This window comes from Mus musculus, chromosome 4, assembly GCF_000001635.26.
Source record: "Mus musculus strain C57BL/6J chromosome 4, GRCm38.p6 C57BL/6J".
Classification (NCBI taxonomy): domain Eukaryota; kingdom Metazoa; phylum Chordata; class Mammalia; order Rodentia; family Muridae; genus Mus; species Mus musculus.
The window spans coordinates 150,050,046-150,062,279 of record NC_000070.6 but is presented as its reverse complement, the minus strand read 5'-3'; the positions used below and the strand labels follow the sequence as shown (position 1 = coordinate 150,062,279).

At 51.7% G+C, this 12,234-nt stretch overlaps 1 long non-coding RNA gene across 6 annotated transcripts in view; it reads right to left on the bottom strand.

The window, feature by feature from the left end:
- Positions 1–3,562: 3,562 nt before the first annotated feature.
- The window catches only part of Gm13067, a 29,313-nt gene continuing 20,641 nt past the window's right edge, over positions 3,563–12,234 (bottom strand). For all 6 annotated transcript variants that reach the window (XR_003955179.1, XR_003955181.1, XR_390962.2 and 3 more), the window contains one exon: positions 3,563–5,454. This is a non-coding gene — a long non-coding RNA (predicted gene 13067). The remainder of the gene's footprint in view (positions 5,455–12,234) is intronic.

Below are 12,234 nucleotides of genomic sequence, written 5' to 3'. Positions count from 1 at the left end.
CACTGAGCAGAGGCAGCCCCCACCCCCACCCCCAGGAAGGAAAAGCTCACATTACCCGATAAAGCTTCTCTTCCAGAGATCTCTTCCAGTGGCAGATCTCCCTAAGGTTTCTAGACCTGTCTCCTCAATTTGCCACAAACCATTTGGGCTCCTTGTGAGAGAGATCTGCCTCTCAGAGCCAAGGGCCTGAAAACCACACGTGCTTCTCCAAGGCCAACTGGCAATCCGTTCTCCACTCCCAATGTCCTTGTCCAATGTTGGAAACGGTCCCTAAGGGCGCCAGGCAACTAAGGCAGTGGGAGAAAGAAAAGGGTGGTTCACTTCTCAGTAAACCAAGGGAGGCCCCGAGTGGCTGGGGATGGGTAGCCAGGCCGGCTGGCTCCACCTGTCTGACCTGCTCAGCTCACTGCCCCCTCAGGCGGGCACAGCTGCTAGGAGCTGGGCTAGCTGCCAGCACCTACCTGGGCCCCTGCAGAGGTGTGCACTCACCTGTCCCTTGTCCCTCCCCGCCGCCGCTGTTCCTTTGCCCAGGGAAGCAGGCACTGAGTCGTCTCCCTGAGTCATCTGGATGCTGACCCAAAAGCCAGAGGGAGTAAAGGAAGAACAAAGAGGAGAGGGGAAGAGGGGAGAGGGAGGAAAATCCCCAGTCCCACACCTGAGCACGCTAGCCTGTATAGTCAGTCATGCGGGTGAGGCTGGGTGGGGCCTGGTCTGGAAGTTAGCCTGGCCACGGCCATATCTTAGGGCTGTTCTATCTCTGTGGGCAAGCTCTTTGGAGGAAGCAGTTCCACTGTCCATCCATGGGCTGGCTCCGTCTACCACAGACACTGGAATCCACAGAACCTAGAGCTGTCCAGAGACGTGGAAAGGCATGGGCAGTGGCCTTTAGGAGCCCAGAGGCTGTGCCGGGCCTCTTCCCTAAGCTCTGCTGTGAGCACACAGGGCCCATCTGTCCCTCTTGCTCCTAAACTTCAAAAAGAATCCCTGAGTTCTTGGGTGCTGCTGGTTTGTTAGGGGATGGCTTGGTTTGCTGGACTCACCGAGGTGCTGATTGGCATAGCTGGGGTGGGGGACAGGGGCTCTGGGCTGCGAGCATCATTGGCAATTTCCCTGTTACCCAGGATCAAGAGGCCTGAGCAGGCAGATTTCGCTTCTCTTCCCTTTGACCCCGTGCCTGGCACGGGGGTAGCGTCTACACACACAGCCCCGTCTGGGTAGAAGGTCACAGACACAGTGTTTACAACGAAGCCGGATGGATGTCTGACCCTTGGGTTCGGACCATGTGCTTCTGAGCTGTCCAAAGAAGGGGAGTCTTGGAGAGTCACAGCAGAAGAGACCCAGTGAGAGCCCAATGGGGAAGCTGGAGACACACAGAGAGTTTCCCAATAGATGCAGGGTGGGTTCCCAACTGTAAGACTCAAACCGGAAAAACAGACCCCAGATTTCCTAAGGTAGTAGAGAGGCAGAGGAAGGAGCAGAGAGTCGCCCTGATGGAATTCACACAGCAACAGGAGGCAGCTGCCCGCGGCTGGGAGTGGCCCGGCAGGTCTCGGGCCTCACGCAGGGTGTGCCTGTCTGCGAGGAACACTTTATGAAGCCTCAACTCAAAGCCAGCACCTTCGCTCAGCTACCCCAAGAGGAACCGACTGACACGCCAGGCCTCGTTCCAGGAGCCGGTCCTCCACACGGGGTCAGTACCCTGGGCAGGCTCCAGTAGTCCACCTAGGATTCTGACCCCTCTGTTCACATAGTCGGGCTTCTGTCTTTCCCCCACACCAGGCCTTGGATAGAAGGCCTAAAAAAAAAAATCCCACAAACACAACCAACTTCCCTGGCTCTTACATCATCCACCAGACCCTGGGGCTGGAGCCCAAACCAGCAAGACGCTGGCTGGCTGCAGAAAACCTCAGGGCAAGGTGCAGTGCTGCAGGCTCGTAATGGGCTAAGAAAGCACTTACCAGGCTAGGCTAAAGTGTGTGTGTGTGTGTGTGTGTGTGTGTGTGTGTGTGTGTAGTGAGGGGTGTCTACTAGCTTCAATTTAGAAAAAGAAGAATTATGTATTTACATACCAACTCCCATGATAAAGTCATCTGGGATCCCCCCAAGTAGGAAGGCCACTTGTGGTTACAGCTGGTGAGTCAATGAAAACACCCCACCAAGCCAATGAGCTCAGCTTCTCAGGAAGGAACAAAGGAAGCGGTACCAAGCCAGTGGCCGCTTCAGGCACTGAGCTGTGGTCCCAGAAAGCCCTCCGCTGAAGCCTCTGACCAGAACTGCTGCGGAAGACGGTTTGCCTCCCAAGGGGCTCTGGCAATGTCTGAAAACATATGTGTTTGCTGCCCTGGGCGGGGGCTGGAAATGCTGGGCATTCTAGCTCACGGGACAGTCCCCCCAAACAAGGACTTTGATCTAAATGTTAATAGCCCTGTGGTGGAGAAGCTGCCCCCACCCTCTGAAAGCCCCTTTCCTTCTGTGGAATTCACCGACAGTGACTCAGGTGACCCTCAGTTCTGAGGGTCCTTGCTTGTAAGAGCTCCTCCCTGTAGCAAGGGCAAGCCTGTGGGCTCCTTGTCTCTGCAAGGAAACAGACCCCAGCCTGGGGTGATCTGCCAGGCCAACTTTCCTCTTGCCACCTAGTTCCAAGCATCCCATGGGTCTCACTAGTGACATCAGCTGGTTCCCACCACCACCACACTAGTGACCCCACAGCTGGTTCTCACCAACATCCACCATCACACTAGTGACCCCACAGCTGGTTCCCACCAACATCCACCATCACACTAGTGACCCCACAGCTGGTTCCCACCAACATCCACCATCACACTAGTGACCCCACAGCTGGTTCCCACCAACATCCACCATCACACTAGTGACCCCACAGCTGGTTCTCACCAACATCCACCATCACAGCTGGTTCCCACCACCACACTAGTGACCCCACAGCTGCCAGGTACTTCCCAGGTGACAAGAAGAACTTAAATTCTTTGTCTTGATGAAAAGGCCTGCTCAGTTCACCTCATTCCCTCAAGCTTTCTGCACTTCTGAGCTGCACAGTGGCTACCCTGTCAAGGGCAGGAGGCTATGTCTGCTTTCCCAGAGACAGTGTGTGGGAAAACAGAGAGTTGTGCGCACTCACCAGGACCTGCAGGGGCAATCTATGGCAAGGATAGCAGGAGACACCAGTGCTGAGGGTTATACCAGCCTAGAGAATCTCAAAGCACAGAACTGGGTAAAGACAACAGCAGTCTGTCTTGGGACCTGGAGTAGACGGACAGCCCAAAACCTTCATTTATAAATGAATTATTTGGCTTTTGTTTTGCTGTCTCATGTAGCCTAGGCTGGCCTTGAACTCTAATTTACTGAATAGCTGAGAATGACCTTGAACTTATTCTCCTGGCCCCACCCTCCGGGATTACAAGTGTGCACCATCATGCCCAGTTTTTCCAAGTGCTGGGAATCAAACTTGGGGTCTGTACATGCCAGGCAAACACTCTGCCAACTAAACTACACCCCCCCAGCCTCTGCTGACATTTTTTAACTAGTTATGTTATTTATTCTATAATTATATTATAATTATGTTATAATTCTATAACAAGGCATCAGAGGGTGGCAAAGACAACCGATGAGGAGAGGCTGGAGAGATGGCTCAGTGGTTAAGGGCACTGGAAGCTCTCCCAGAGAACCTGGGTTTGACTTCCAGCATTCAGCTGGTGACTCACAACTGTCTGTAACTCTAGATGCGGTGGATCTGATGCCTTCTCTGGACTCCGTGGACTCTGCATGCTGATGGGCGCACAGACATACGTGTAGGCAAAACACCCACAGCTACACACATTAAAATAAAATAGAATAACAAGAGAAGGCTATTGGGTAGCTGTTCCCCCATCCTGGGAATAAATAGGGCTCCACCTGCTTAGGAAACTCCCCACAGGTGTTTGGCTGAGAAAACATGCATCGTTGATCCCGGTCATCGGGTCCCAGAAAACGGCCCCTAAATGGAACTGAGGGCACCAATGGACAAAAGGGATGAGAGGCAGTGCCTAGAGCAGAGAGGCACTCATCTCTAGCTAAGCTCAGGCCTAACTGCAGGAGAATAAGCCTATACTCCACAGAAGGAGACCCAAGAGAGCGGGGACTAGCTACTCACTCACATCTCTACGTCCTCACCACCAAGTGGTTGCCACCACTGCCTGACCCTCAAATCAAGAACTTCCAGCAGGAGGAGATCTGACTGGGGAAGGCCCAGATCTCCACCAAGCCCTGGCAGTTGAACTCTGAAGTTCCCTTTTGAGGTGCAGGCAAATCAGAGAGGCTGCAGTCCCCCAAGCTGGCAGGCATGAATTCCGAAATGAAATTAGCCATGACGTCCCAATGGCGTCAATACCCAGCTACCAGCACACAGAAAGGGCTTATGAGACCTGAATAAAGCCTCTGCTCGCCGCACCGCAGCTACCACACTCTGCCCTCCAGGCCCTTGTGAGCTCGGCGCCTCCGCACACCCAGTCTGCTCTCACCGCACAGGAAGATGGCGTTCCTGAGCTACCCTTGTTGTCAAGGGTCAGGCTTGCTGTCATGTTCCAAACCCAACATCTGCCCTCCTACCCCAGTTTCAGATCTCACGCTTTCCAATGCTGCTGGCTGCTTCAGGGAGGCACCAAGGGAGGTCGGCTCTCCCTTCTCTGCTCAGTTATCCATAACTAGTCTGGGTAAATACACAGATGTTCTCACAGTTGTCCACCTGCCCAGGCACTCAGAGACAGGGTCAGAGCCAGGAGGCTGACCCATGGGACAGCTCTCTGTGTGCTCGGTCATTAGGAAGGGGTTTTTATTCCTCCTAACACCAATGATAAATCAAGAAGTGCAATGGTATGGGTATAAAAATGTCATATCCAGATGATATAGTATAGGAGGCTAAAGAGATGGAGCACAGTTAAGCCCGAGGCTGCAAGAGCAGAGGGCCTGGGTTTGATTCCCAGCACCCACACACATGGCAGCTCACAACCATCTGTAACTTTAGTCCTGGGAGATATGACACCCTCTTCTGGCTTCCATGGGGACTTCACACACGTGGTACACAGCCATACCTACAGGTAAAACACCCATATATATATAAACTAAAAGGTAGATAAACCCACTAGCAACAACAACACAAAGAATCACCCCCAAAAATCCCAGGGCCTGTGCAGGTGAATCTTAAAAGACCAGCGGAGCCTACGCAGTAACAAGCATCCTGGCGGACAGGCAGATGGAGACAGATGTAAGGCAGGCACACAGCATACGCTAGGAGGGATGCGTCTACGAACCCAGGCAGTCTTCGGAAGCTGAGGCAAGATCCCTTCACAGAGACTACAGATGGGTGGAGTCTGCTGTGTTGCAGACGTTGGCTTCCAGAACTGCAAGAAAATGCATTTCTCTTGCTTTCGTCCATCAGTGGTTAATTGTCTGGACACACTCCTGAAACAAAGAAGAAAGGGGTGTAGAAGGCAGGGTGAGAGCCTCTGGTCAGCTGCTATAATGCTGCTCTCTCAGTCCCCTTCTTAGACAAACACACATTCCCCCGTTCCCAACTCTGCAGTCAGCTGAAATGCAGCTCAAGTAAATACCACAATCACACTGACACGCCCGAGGAGTGGAAGCAGGCATCGTTGTCAGTTGACCACACTTCTTACCCTGACACTGGAGGTGACCTCCACTGCACCGGACTGTACCTCACACTCAATGACAACCCAACTAGGGAAGGAAGTGTGGACCCTCAGGGACTCAGGCAGCCGCACAGAAGGGAAGGCGAGGTCTGCGGAGATCACATTCACACAGGATCAGTGGTAGCAGAGAACATATTTCAGAACACACGTGGGCATGGGTAAAAAGCCCTGTGGCCCAAGGCTGAGCCTTTAGGCTGTTGAGCACACCACAGTCCGCTGACTCATGTTCAGTCTGGCTCAGGAAGAAGAGGTGACTTTGTGTTTAGCCTGGTAGAATTGTTTTGCCTTGTTTTTGTTTGGCTTTTTGGACATAGCGTCTCACAGAGCCCAGGCTGGCCTCAAACTCAATACATAGCTAAGGATGACCTTGAATTCTGACCTTCCCATTTCCCTCCCCTCATCCCCGGATTACAAGTGTATACCACTGCACCTGGGTTATGTGGTGCTGGGGATCTAACCAGGGGGCCTGTGCGTGCCAGGCAAGCCTTTTGCTGGACATGGTGGCAGATGCCTGTGCGTGCCAGGCAAGCCTCTTGCTGGACATGGTGGCAGATGCCTGTGATTTCAACACTCAGGAGTTAGGAGTCTGAAACAGGTTGAATCTGAGCTTAGCAAGCTCTTACCTCAAAACAATTCCCTCCGTTGTTGGGAGATGGGTGCTAAAGACTTCTCCTGCTCACTTTACAGAAATGAGCAGCTGGGGTTTGAGAGCCAAGGAAGAGGCCTGTGGGATCAGAGGCCTCCAGGAGCAGAGCGAAGGCCAGGGTCAGCATTGGGAGGGAAGCCAGTGGCTTCGGTACACTTGAACATAGGAATTTGCAAAGCAAGTGAGTGACCTTCACCTGTTCCCAGGTGACTCTAGATAAGGCCTCGATGACAACTCTGAACAGGGCCCCGGGGAAGCTGTGCTAGGACTCCTGACCCAGGAGAGAGTTGACAAGAATGTGTTCTTAAAGCCACCGAGTTTGTGCTGATCTGATACACAGCAATGGGAAACTTCCACAGCCCACCACAAGGACAGCAGTGATGCTGACGATGGTGATGCTGACGATGGATCCCACCAATCTTGTGGCCCGAGCTTCTAGGTACCTTTGCAGCCATTTGGCTCCTTCACCGAGCCACACTGACTCACATGACATGAAGAAGCCAAGCCGGCTCTACTGTGCCTACACTTATTCCTGACGATACGACTCAAAACAGGGCTACGTCGGGGACTTGAGAACATCGGTACAGCATTAGATAAGGTAACGGCTGCTATTCTTGCCGGCGCTTGTATGAAGGAGCTCAGCAAATGCCTGTTCTTCATGTATTATTTCACTCTGTCAACGTGGCAACACTCTAAAGCTTGTGAGGGCATGCACATGCATGTGCGTACGAGCGAAAACACACACACACACACACACACACACACACACACACACACAGCCTTGGATATGGGTGGACTTGCTGTTTGGGAATGAATAACCCCTCCTCATCTGAATCTGAACCTCTTAGCCACCCTGAGGGGAGACCAGAAGAGAATGATTCATGGCAAGATGGGTCAAGCTGTCTGGAGAGATGCTGAAGCCCGGACCAGGGTTCAGGAACTGAGGACTGGGGGCTAACCCACACCCAGACGATGTGCTTTTAGATTGTTCCACAGACATAAGTTAGTTTGGTGCATATTTGAGGAAAAGTAGAAGGGTTCACCCTAGTGTAATAATTAGGCTTATGAGAAAACAAGTCACATGATTGAAAATGATTAGCAGTGAATGCAGAGAGAGAGAGAGAGAGAGAGAGAGAGAAGAAAGAACGACAGAGGCAGGGGAGACACAGAGACTCGCCCCAGCCCCACCCCATCTCAGTGTGGGATGATGTAGCTCATGAGTAGCTTCAAAGGAATGAACATGTTGCTCTTCTGGGGGTTTCTGAAGTCCTAGGGGCTGACCCCAGGGCCTTGCCCATGCCAGGCCAGTGCTCTGTCACTGACTTTACCATCATGGGGACTCAGTCTCTGGCTCTAGCTGGAACTAGTTATACATGCCAGCATGACCTTGGATGACAGGCACGGTGGCTTATGTCATCGATGGGAGGAAAGGTGGGTGTCAGCCTTGTCTACATTGAGAGTTCCAGGCGAGCCAGGGCTACAGCGCTAGGACGACATCATCACCACCACCACCACCACCATCATCATCAAAAGGAAAGAGAGTAAGAATGACCTTGGACTCCAGGCCTTTCTGCCTCCACCTTCTGAGTTGTGGGATTATAGGAACGTGCCAATTTATCCAATGGTAGGGGTCAATTGAGGCCAAGGCTTTGTGTATGCCAGGCAGGTACACTACCTATGGGTGTATTACATTCCCAGGTCCTAAATGGTTTCTGAGGGCACAGCAAATTCCTTAGCAAATGCCTAAGTGGGGGCTCCTACACAGCTACTGGTCCCACAGGCTAGCTGGGGTTCACACCTGAAATCAAAACAGACAGGACCAAATTCAGAGGAACCTGACCCTTGAACGGCTACTGTGTCTCGGTACTGGCTCTGCAGGGCCTGCTGTCCAGAGCAGAGAGAGCACCAGGAAGGACCCAACTGGATTCTCAGCACACCCTGAGCTGCTGTCTTCCAGTAAGGTCTCCAGAACCGATCCTCTGGCCAGAAAGACAGTACAGATCTGTCTGTAATCCTAGCTACTGGGGACTCAGAGGCCAGAGGCGGGATGGCTCGGTGGTTAGAGCATGTGCAGAGCAAGCGTGGGGACCGGGGTTTGGAACCCATGTAAGTTTGCGGTGGACATGATGGGCACCCGCAATTCCAGCTCAGAGAGCAGAGACAGGGAAACTCAACCCAGAGAAAGCTGGCTCTCAAGACTAACTGTACATTATCAGTGAGCTCTGAGGTTGATTGAGAAACCCATTGAGTAAGATGGGGGAGCCATTGAGGATGACTTCCACACGCATAGGCACCCCGCATACCTGTGCTCATACACATGCAAGCATGTAACTACATACGCATGCATGCATGATTTATCAGTGATGGGGTGCCTGACCAGCATGCGTGGGGCCCTGACTCCTGGGATGGGAGCTAAAGGGTGTGTTCACTTGAGGTTAGGGTAGAAACTTTTGCAGCTCTGCACCATGACTGTGGGGACCAGTGGGGCCTCAGGATCCAGGACCTTAAACTTCCCTCGCTGGTTGCGTTGATAGGATGGCACTGAGCACAGCTACCATCACACAGTAGAGTGGGTGTGGCTGTCTTACCCACTGTCATTCCTAGTCCATCTTAATAATGTCGCAAGTCGAGGTGACCATCTGAGGAAGCTTAACACTAGGTTTAAGGATCAAGACTGGGGTGGCGCATGCCTTTAATCCCAGCATTTGGGAAGCAGAGGCAGACAGATCCCCATGAGTTCAAGGCCAGCCTGGGCTATTTCTAGGACAAACAGGGGTACATAGGGAAACCATGTCACGAAACACCGAAACAATCCCAGCCTTGTTGGGAACAGGCTCAAGGGAGGGGGGTGGGAGAGGACACTTAAGGACCTTCCCTGGCCACAACGAGCTCACCCTGGCATGTGTGCACACATGTGCAAATATGACACACACACACCCACAAGAAATAAAACCAAAGCCAAATAATTCTAAAAGGAACAAAGCCAACACTAGGGATGAACACTGGGGTCAGTCAGCTAACACTGGGATCCTAACACCACACACACACACACACACACACAAACATGAATACACACATACTACATACACACACACATACACACACACCACACCACACACTACACATATACACCCACCCATCCCCACCCCACATACCCATACACACATACCACATACACACACACACACACACACACACACACACACACACACACACTGGACATCTGTAGAGATCCGTCTTTGTATTTTTAATGTCACCTCCGGGCATTTTACTTAGCTTAAATATCTGCAACTCTAGATCCAAAAAAAAAAAAAAAAAAAAAAAAAAAAAATCAAAGCAGTAATTTTTAGGAAGAGGAAGAGAGAATCATTTGCAATGCAAAATAAAAAAAATCAATCAATCAAACAAAAACCACCCCAAACCCACTAGATTCTATCAGTGAGGACAGAATCCACTGTCTTAGGGGATGAGTAGAGCAGGGACATTGACAAAACTGGACCCCTGCGCCACCCCCAACCCCCCACCCTGGCCAAAAAAAGTTTCTCAGTTTGTATTCCTGGCATATCCTGGAACACACCCTGTAGACCAGGTTGGCCATGAACTCACAGAGATCCTCCTGCCTCTGCCTCCCAGGTGCTGGGATTAAAGGCGTGCGTCACCACTGCCCAGCCTTTGATGACTATTTTATACCACCGATCAGTACACAGTACATCCTAACTTAAGCCCAATGTACCTTCCCTCTCCTCTCCCTCTGAGTCAGGGTCTTGCTCTGTAGCCCCATTTGTCTTCTGACTCTGATCCTCCAGTCTCAGCCTCCAGGTGCCGGGATTATGGGCGTGTCGTACCCCACCCAGTTCATAAACCCAATTTCATGACTGAGGATCAAAAGCTGAAAAAGGTCGATTTCTACTCCAGATTCACAAAGCTAATGACAGAGCTGGCTGAGAAAGGACAGATCCTAGAGCCTAAAATCATGTCTATCCCTGAATGGTGAGGCTCCAAAAAGGGTTCTTAGATTCCCTGTGGAAGGAGAAAAATGAGCTGTACCATAGGTGCCCGCATGGTGAAACCTCCTGCTATGCAGCGGATTGGCTGGTCTGCTAAACCCTTGAGCCTGCAGGGCTGAGCTGTGCTCTCTGGGAAGAGTGGGTCTTCTGGCCACAAGGTTGCAGTCTAATCTCTTTTATCTTTCCTTCCAATACTTGTTACTGAGTGTCCTGCAAACTCCGCCCCCACCCGCCAGCCTCTCAGCTTCCTTGATATTTCTCAAATACATCAAACACAGGCGTTTGCAAGTGCTAGCCCTTCTGTCTACAGAGCGCCCACCTTCCCCTGTCAGACTCACCCTCAGTGACTCTCTGCACACAACAACTGGTGAAGGAGTGAGCCTGCCTGCCTATTTTCACGTCCATCTCCCGGATCTCTTGAAGTCAGGGGTCATGTGTCCTACAACCACAGCAGCCTCTTTCCGCCCTGGCACCCTGCTCTGCTGTCTAGGCCAATTACCAGTGGCAACAGTAGTACAGAACACTGGGAGGCTAGTCCTGGATGCTATGAGCAGTCAATCCGGGGGCTTGTCTAGCTTTAGCTGGTGATGTGTACCAAGGATTCAGGGTGAGAAGCAAAAATGTCCCTGTGGCTGCCAAGTCTGTTAGTCAAGGATCCTTGAGACTTTAGAAGAAAGCCAGATTGGCAGAGCAAGGGAGAGAGCCCACTGGTCTGAAGGCTGGTGTTGCTCAGGGGAATGGCCCATTACTAACATACTTAGCATCTGATGTCAGTGGGTCCCGGGGTACCAGTTGATCCTGTCTCAAACAGCTCAGATGAACCTTCAAGGTTAATATTTAAATGTACACGTTTCCCTCTTTCCCTACCATGGCCACGCTGGCCATTACTGCGTAGTACTGTAGCTCAAAGAACAGCCATTTGTCCCCGAGTTCTCTCGGAACGGCAGACAGAGGCAGGACTGGCCACACATAACACTGTGCCACTTTGTCCCTGGATGTGACATTTTATACAAGAGGCCCAGTCATGTCTAGATGCACCAGCCCAAGCATTGACTGTCAAGAGGCCACAGGTCCCAGGTCTCTGTAGAGCCCTGCCAGGCATGGGGTGGGGAAGGGGAATGGCAGTATGTGTCCTGTGGGTGCTGCTAGATGATCACCTAGTGCTCCATAGCTGGATATCAGGGGGCTTAGAGGCCACTCAGGATGAATCCCTCCTTCATGTTTTGCTAATAAATGGAAACGTTCAAATTGCCTCCTTAATATTTAAAATACCATCCAAAAGAATGGAGGGATCTTGGCTTTGTTGAGGCTCGTTAAGGGAAGACTAATTCCTCCCAGTTGAAAGAACAGAATGTAAATTCCACCTCTGGCCAGGAGTGGAGATCTGACATCCTAAGCTACCCCCAAACATCACATACTATCTTCTCCTCCTTTTAAGCTTTAATCCAGTGGGGCCTGCCAATCACCCAGCCAGAAGTCTACCCCTGCCCCTCCCACATCCAGGAAACTGGATTCTCCTGAAGACAGGCCAAGAAGAAAGAGAAATAATTATCCCCTTGATGAAAGGATGCCCTCGTCCTTCCTGGAAACACCTCCCTCCAAGCAGCCAGAGAGAGCGAGCGAGCTTCCTCCATCTCACAAGGCTTCTGAGCATGGATGGCCCTGCAGGCTCTGCCTGCTCTGCTTTCTGAGTCCCAACTCACACCTCCTCTTTCTTGGTCACCTTTTCTCTTGGTTACTGACTGCGGCTCAAGCCTGCTTTCTGGCACCCTGGGCCTTCTTGCACTCTTTCTCTGAAATCTTCCACCCCTGCCACACAGCTGCTTGCCCACCTCCATTGCAAAAGGCATGGCTTTCTCTTCTTCTCTCCCGTGTCCTC